General features: G+C 35.7%; 1 non-coding gene across 1 annotated transcript; it reads left to right on the plus strand.

Moving 5' to 3' along the window:
• The first annotated feature begins 997 nt into the window (after positions 1–997).
• LOC114265986 (uncharacterized) lies at positions 998–5,633 on the plus strand. The gene is made up of 6 exons (XR_014344983.1): positions 998–2,573; positions 2,658–2,709; positions 3,004–3,493; positions 5,044–5,160; positions 5,247–5,380; positions 5,474–5,633. It is a non-coding gene; the product is annotated as an uncharacterized LOC114265986 (transcript).
• The last annotated feature ends 2,922 nt before the right edge of the window (positions 5,634–8,555 follow it).

Here is an 8,555-nt window from a genome sequence, read left to right on the forward strand (position 1 = left end):
TTAAAATATTTTTTTTAGATGCACCTTACTTAGACGTATCTAAAAAATAAAAAATTTTGAAAAAATATTTTTAAAAAATAATAAATACATTAAAATACAAAAAAAAAATTCTATCACTCTCTCTCTATCTGCTTGTCTATTTGTCTATTTCTCCCTCACTATGTTCGCCTTGCTCACTCTTTGCCTCCCATCTTTTCTATTTATCGAGCTCCTTCTCGATTTATCGATCCACTATAAGAAAATACACTTTTAGCAACCACTTTGTCTCTCTCTCGCTCATCACTCTGTCTCTGTCTCTCTGTCTCTCTCTCTCTCTCTCTCTTCTTTATCTGTCTCTCACAAAATTAAAATATTTAAATATTTAAAAAAATGATTTGAATTAATTTTTGAAAAGAGTTTTGAATTATGTGTTTGGTTATGAGTTTTAAAAAATAATGATTATATTTTGAATTGAGTTTTGAAAAATGGATGTAGAATTATGATTTAAAAGCTCAAAACAAACACCATACTTAAATCAATTGGTGGAACTATGACCACCACCACTACTGCCACTACTACTACCATTACCTCTTATCCACCATCACCACCACTCCACTACCACCACTACTACTACTGCCACTACTACTACCATTACCTCTCTTCTACCACCGCCGCTCCATCTCCTCTACTACTACTACTACAACTTCATCACTAATCTCCTTTGCCATCACCACTACCACCACCACCACCACCACTTGTCCACCATATTCACCACTACTGCCACTCATTCTCCTCTGCCACTCTCATTTTTGTAACCAAAAAAAAAAAAAGGGCCGTAGAAAAATATTTTTCATTGACAAAAAAAATTAACTTTATTTTAATGGAAAATATTTTTCATTAAAATATTACCCTTACTTCTACAAAAAAAAAAAAAAAAATCATTAAAATAAATATGAAACAAATAAAATTTCAACTTTAGTAACTAAAAAAAATAAAAAATATTTTTTTTTTTCATTACCCCTACTCACCACTCTTTGTCTTTCTATCTGTGTCTTTCTCTCTCTCTCTCTCTCTCTCTGTCCCACACTGTGCTTGCGTTGCTCACTTTCTCCATCCCCTCTTATTGATTTACCGATCTCCCTCTTGATTATCAATCTTTTCTCTCTCTCTCTCTCTCTCTCTTTCTCTCTCTCTCTCTCTCAATTGCTCATCTCTCATTTCTCTTAATCACTTGTCGAAAGAGAAAAAAGTCAAAAAATGAAATGGGCCTCTCTCTCTCTCTCACACACACACACACACACTCATCACTCTTCTCCCTGGCTCTCTCATCTCTCTCTGTTCTCTATCGCTCTTGCTCATCTTTCTTCTCTCTCTCGCTTTCTTTCTCTTTCTATGTCTCTCTCTCTATATCTCTTGTTCATCTCTTTTTGCTGTTTCTCTCTCTCTCTTTGTCTATCTCTCGCTCATCTTTTTTCTTTTTTTTTTTTGCTCTGTGTGTGTGTGTGTCTCTCTCTGTCTCTCACTCATCATTATTCTCTCTAGCTCTCTCATCTCTCTTACTCATCTTTCTTCTCTCTCCTTCTCTCTCTATATCTCTTGTTCATCTCTTTTTGCTGTCTTTCTCTCTCTCTCGCTCATCTTGTTTCTCTTTTTTATTTTTATTTTTATTTTTATCTCTATCTCTCTCCCTCATCTCTCTTCTCTCTCAATCGTTCATTTCTCTCATTTACACTCATTTTTTTCTTTGAGCCCATTGTTGTTGAAAGAGAAAAAAGTCAAAAAATGAAATGGGTCTCTCTCTCTCTCTCTCTCTCTCTGCGTCTCTCGCTCATCTATCTTTTCTCTCTCTTTCACTCATCTCTCTCAAAAAATGAGTTTTACGTTGATTTTTAAACAGAAATCTAAAAATTTGACTAACAATTTTTTTAAATTATTTTTTAAATTATCTTTTTAAATATTTTTTTTCAAATAAAAATTTTTTCAATTAATTTTTTTTTTCAATTAAAATGTGTATGATCTCATTGTCATAAATAATAAAAAAATAAATATAAATATTTTAGACCTGGATAAACATATTTTTTAGTTTATATTTTTAATTTTTTTAAAATATTTTGTTCAAACGCATTTGTAATTTATACATTTTTTAAAAAATAAATAAAAATTAATTTATAAAATTTTTATAAACATTAATTAAAAATATAAATGTTATCAAACCGTACCCAGTTATGCTTGATGTGGCAGAAAAAAAAAATGAAAAAAAAAAACACAAAATCTGATTCCCGCTCGTTTTTCCCCCCTGACCAAAAATCCCCAAATCTCAAATCCCTAATTTTTGAACAAAAAATCCTCATCTCTCTCTCTCCCGCGACTGTGAGCACAGCAGACGATGGCGTCGAGCGACGGGGTTAAGGAGCCTCACTCTTTTGTTTCTCACTCCGTTGGCTTTCCCTCTGCTGCTCTCATTCCAGTGGCGAAGGAGTTGCTCAGGGACCACCGCAGCCATTAATAGCAGGCTCGAAGCTTTCAGCTTCAAGAACATCGGTCTGCTCAGATTCACATGATTAAAGAGACTCTCCGATTCGTCGGTGTTCCTGGTGCGGTCTAATTTCTTATATCTTTCTGTCTATCTGAATATATTTTGACGATTTCATCTGATTTCATTTCATTTAAATAAACAGGACATTCTTATATTTTGCAATTGTTTTGTTGAATCCACGATGGAATGCGAAGGTGATTACATCTGTGGCGAGAGGATTTTTCTGGGTAAATAGTATTGTTGTGCGAATACAGTTAGGAACACATAATCAAACACACAAAATATATCAATGGACGTGATTTTATAAGATTTTTTGTCTGGACCCGCCTCTGAAATTTTTTGCATTTTTAGTGTTCAATTCTGCGATTGGTTTTTTCTTGGACTTATTGTTGTTGTACACACGCATTACAAAGTTTTTATGGGTTGAGTGTGTAACTTGTGGCAATTTTGTTTGCTATCTGATTTTGAATCTTGTTGATCTAATGCAGACCTTTATAGCCATAAATTCTTATTGGACAGTTTAAAAAATCAATGAAAAATTTGGTAATGTCTCCTTCTCCAATGGATACATCTCAAAATGGACATATAAAACATCTTGATGGGGGATACTCACTATTCGAAATTGAAGATATTGATTTGTGGAAGTTATTGGACAAGCCGAGATCTATTAACATAGAGAGGAATCAATCCTTCGATGAGAGGTCCTTCAGTGAGATGTCGATCTCTTTATCACCGCCATGCCATTTATTCAGAAGTTTTGAAAATGCCGCCTCACATGTGTTTGATCATATCGACAGTGTTTATTCTCCGGGTAGAAAATCTAGAATTGGTAGCCCTAGAATAAGTAGAGTTGAGACACATCCCATAGTCTTCGAGGCATGGGAGTCTTTAAGGCATTCATTGGTTTATTTTCGTGGGCAACAAGTTGGGACTATTGCTGCTGTAGACCATTCTGTAGAAAACCTCAACTATGATCAGGTGAAGCTAACTCCCATTTAATTTTCGTGCTCTTTTCGACAACTGATTTCTCTGCATTTTTCTCTAGTGTGTTCCAAGTTTAATACTTGTTTTGATTACTAATTTCACTTTGTGGTGCTGCATATCACACTTTTCAACTGTTTCATGTCATTTGTTTTCTCTATGGGCCTTTCCTTTGAGGCTATTTCATGAAAAATCCGTATGAACATTTTGCTCTGGTTTTCGGATGGATCCAAGAGCATCACTTATCAAGATTAGTGATTGGAAAAAAAGAGAGAAAAAAATAAAACAATTTATTTTCACCAACCATAAGAAAGACCCAATCTATATTTTTACTATAAAATATCATTTGTATGTAATATGATAATTTTACTATATTTTTTATGTATTGGTACTGCAAAATATAGAATGTAATGATTTTACTCCAAATTTTATTTCATTTTTCCTCAAAAAAAGAAAAAAAAATAAGAAGTATCCTTTTCAAAACAAAAGGATCAAAATCATGTCCTGTACTTGTACCCTCATTTTATATTGACATGGGCACTTCAACGAAATTGAAGAGTCCATATAACATAGCATTATTCAAAGTTTAGCTTCATCAATGGGTGAGTTTGAGATTAGTCCATTGATAGTGTGACCTACTATAAATGAAAGAGGAAGTTTCCCTTAATGTAACTAATAATTGATGTTGTCATTTGAATAGATGGTTTTTATTGATTAACCATATGCTATACCGGTTCTCCCCCCTCAATATGCACTAGGTTAACCCTAAAATCACAAAATCTTCAATTGAGCTTAATAGAGGCCAGTGGGCTTCCTGTAGCAAAAATATCCGCCTTAAAATTTAAATCCTAGGGTGGTAAGAAAGTTGTCAAGGTTTTGAAGCTTCCTTGCTTAATCTGTGCACAACTATGTTCTAACACAGCAACGCAATTTCAATCAGTATAGAAAAGAAGTGAGACAACATTTCTTTCTTTCTGCCAATAATTCTCTATTTTTTGTTGACTAGTTGACACTTACAAATATTATCTTAATCCACCTATAATGGAGTGAGAAATATTTAAAGTTAACAATTGTACGACCATGTCTGAAAGGGCCAAAGATGCCACTTTGTCATAGTACTCCAACCTATTAAAATGTTTTAGGCAAGCCCTTATGAACGGCAACCACTTCAGCCTTCACAGAATCTCCAAAACCCACTGGTTTAAAGGAGACCACAGAAGCCACAACACGATTCATAAAAGTTCCACATGTCATAGGCATAAGTTCTCCATGGCTTTAAAAGAACAGAGCAGTAATCCTAACAAGCACATCAACAAAGTCTTTGTTGACAGCCAAGCAGTGTGAAGTGACACAAATTGTTTGGCAAATATTTTGCTAACTGAGCACTTTATAGTCTTAAATCTTAATGAAAACCTTTTTGTAATATCAACATCAAACTATGTAGCTTTTATTGTGATGTAAGAGTTGAAAATTTTGCTTACAGGCCACTTATCCTTATTCTTATTCCTATGTTGTAACTGAAAGGAAATTTCTCGTTGCTACTACAGATTTGAAGGTGGTTGAATCTCCTATTTTTGTGATGAGAATAATTCCCACAGCTACAACTGTATTTAATGTTTCAAAGTTGAACATGGAGCGAAACAATGTTCGTGCTCTGAATCAAGGTAGTTTGTAGCCACCAATTTTGGTACATTGCTATTTTTGAGCTCCATGGTGATGTAACTAACAGTATTTTCTGAATTTTTACAAGGGGGTGTTCTTCAAGCTACGCCTAAGTGCAATAGTAGTATACTAGAGGACTTGTTTCTAGAGGATAATACAGAATTTGTCAGAAGAACTTTCCTTGGATGGAAAGAACTAGGAGAGGCTTTGATTTTGCTGAAAGTATGTATTCCCAATACCTTGGCAATTTTAAATTTTGGTGCAATAGGTCCTAGTGTTTAGATGGAAAATTAGTTTCTGTTGTTGATGGTGTAGGTCTGGGCTCGGCAAAGAAGTTCAATATATGCCCATGATTGCTTAAGTGGATTCCTAATTTCTGTCATAATGGTATACCTTACAACAAAATCTGGGGGGAAATGCATTAATAATTCAATGAACATAATGCAAATATTTCGTGTCACAATGGACTTCATTGGTATGTGTAGTTTTTCCTTCTTCCCTTTACTGTTCAGAAGTTAGTTGCATATTTTTCATTGAATAAAACTGGAGAACCAAATGATTTATTTTCCCTGCAAATGCATATCTTGTAGGATTTGCAATGAAACTATTTTTTTGTCTCCTTTTTCAATTGACAGCTAGCCCTGTTGTGCACAAGAATTCATAACCATTTAGCAAATGGTATGATTAATTACATCTATACACATATATACATATACCTATATGAGAATTAGGCAAAGAAATGCACAAATTATGTTTTTATTATTGTATTGATAATTCTAAGAATGTTCATAACATGAAAAAAACGAATACTTGTATCTAAATGATGTATTAATTTATCATATGTTATCCTTTTCTAAATTTATCATACTCATGTGAATTTTATTGTATAAATGAGGTGACAGATGAATCTAGTGGCATTCACCAGGCTTCTCCACAAACACATCAGAGATTCTCTTTTGGAAATCATGAAATTCAACCTTTTAATCGGGGTAAGTATTTCACTTATATATATTTTTTATGGAATAGAAAAATCAATATTTTCCTCTTTTTTAATGTCATTTTCATGTTTCAAGAAAGTCATCATTACAAATTTTAATATCAACATCAAACTCTAATATGAAATAAAAAAATAGACCCTTAGATGTTGTGTGGGTGAAAATCTAACCACACTGCCCGTTTAGTGATCAGCTGGAGAGCACAAGCAGAATAGATGGCTAAAGTAACCTGAAACAGAAAGAAAAAGCTCCGGCGGTGGTTCTTCCACCCGGGGGCACTCCGACGATCAAGTCAGTATATCTCTCAAAGATAATCAAGTACTAAATTGAATACTCAAAGTATAAGTTACATACCTTAGACCCATGGGGGTGCCTCTCTTTTATAATATACTCAATCCAAGTCCCACTAGAAGTATGACTTCTATGAATTCTAGTTCACTGTTTACTCTGGACTCTTTTAAGTGATATAGATAAACTCCTTGAAAGTTTTATCCTTATCTTAATTCAGTCCCCTTTGTGCCTTAGGACTCTTGCCCCATATCTCGGATTCCGATATCTTCAGAGATGACCTCGGCTTCTCCGAGATTACCTCGGCTTCTCCGAGATTACCTCGGCTTAACTACCAGGGCACGTGGCACCTCGGCTGACACGTCGGCGTCACCATGCCACGTGTTGGTATACAGAAAATATATCCCCACAACTGCCCCCTAGGTTCTATTACCTCGGCATTCTGAGGTGATGGAACCTATTCCGAAATTTTGTCGCTTCTTTCCTGAGTAATGGCTCAAAAACTATTTTGCCAAGTTTATCTACTTTCAGCCGACGTGTTCTCTTCGGAGAACAAGGCTTCGATCATATTCTCCCATGCGCATGAGCTGTCATGCATATCTAACTGTTTCTCTTACGTGTTTCGTCTTTATTGGAGCGTGTTAGTGACGCGCCTGAAGCTGTCTGTTCATTTCGTCTGCGCCGTCTGACGCGTGCGTTACCCTAGGCGTAATGATTGCCCTAATTTTGCCGCCGTTTCATATTTTTGACAAAACTTTCCTTTTGCCTCTTATCTTTTCTTCACTTTTTCATTCCGTCTTCTTGTTTTCTCTCTCTGAAAAGCTCATTCTTCTTCGAATCTGCCATTGCCTCATTCTTTCTTCTGGAACTGCTCTTAATCCCTCATTCTTGCAAAAGCCCTCTTTGCTGTTGCAATCAATTTCTGAGTTCGGCGAGCACTGCCTTGGCTTCATTTGTCCTGGTAAGATCTTCTTCTTTAATTTTTCCATTCTCTTTATGTGCTTTTGTCTGTCTGTTGCCATTACTGATCTTGTTCGAGGTCTTGGGTTTATTTGTATCTTGAATTTGTGGCTTTTACCTTGAACTTCTATGCTTTTTCATCATTCTCTTTGCCGCTGTCCTTGATTTTTTCTGTATTTCTATTGTTTCTGAAAACTATACCTCTGTTCTTGAATCTGAAACTTCATCTTTGTTTTCTCTTTTTTGTATCTGCCCCAGATCTGTGCCCTCGATTTTTATCTTCATACCTTATAGATTTGGGATTAGTCTGTAGAACCCTTAATCTTTAGGGAAACCTGAAAAACGCCCACCTTCTGAAACATATTCCTCTTAGTTTAAGCCAACATAATGGGTATGTGGAGGCATAGGGTGAATATCCCGACAAAACTTGAATACTTTAGGCAAGAATTCTCTATCCCAGCCGATGTTCATCTTAAGCTGGCTGGGGATAATGATACCATCGTGCCCACAGACCACACAATGCCTTTTCCAATAGTTGCTTTTACCGAATGTGGACTTTGGCTTCCACTCGATCCCCTTTTTCGTCAAGTTCTCCATTTCTATAAGCTGAACCCTATGCAACTTACTATCAATTCCTATAGGGTAATTAACGGTATTATTGCCTTATCTAGGCAAGAAAACCTTAGAATCACCCTAGCCGACCTTCAATATTGTTATACCATGTGCCCTCTTGATCTGAAGGATAGGGGTTTTGTCTATTACCTTAAGCCGAGATCTACTCAGTACAAAATTATAGCCGACCTCCCAGACTCTAACAAGGGGGCTGGAGATGATTTTCTCATTGCTTCTGGAAATTGGGAATTTGGCCCAGATGAAGATGTCCACCTCTACCCTCTTCCTCGAACACTTAAAGAGGGCAAGAGTAAGAGCCCTGAGTCAACACTTTAGTTGTTTTTATTTAAGACTTTAATACTTTGTTTCTGACGTCTGTCTCTCTGCAGATCTTCATCAGCCACCGAAAAATTTTCGCCAATCCTTCTTCCCAGGAACAGATCTGAAAACACTTCTTGGCCTTCCAATCCATAAACGAAAAGCCCCAGTATTACTAAACTTCATCCCTACATACAAATCCACCTTACCCGACATCCCTAAAA

The sequence above is a fragment of the Camellia sinensis genome, chromosome 11, assembly GCF_055761805.1.
Source record: "Camellia sinensis isolate YWXY chromosome 11, ASM5576180v1, whole genome shotgun sequence".
Taxonomy (NCBI): domain Eukaryota; kingdom Viridiplantae; phylum Streptophyta; class Magnoliopsida; order Ericales; family Theaceae; genus Camellia; species Camellia sinensis.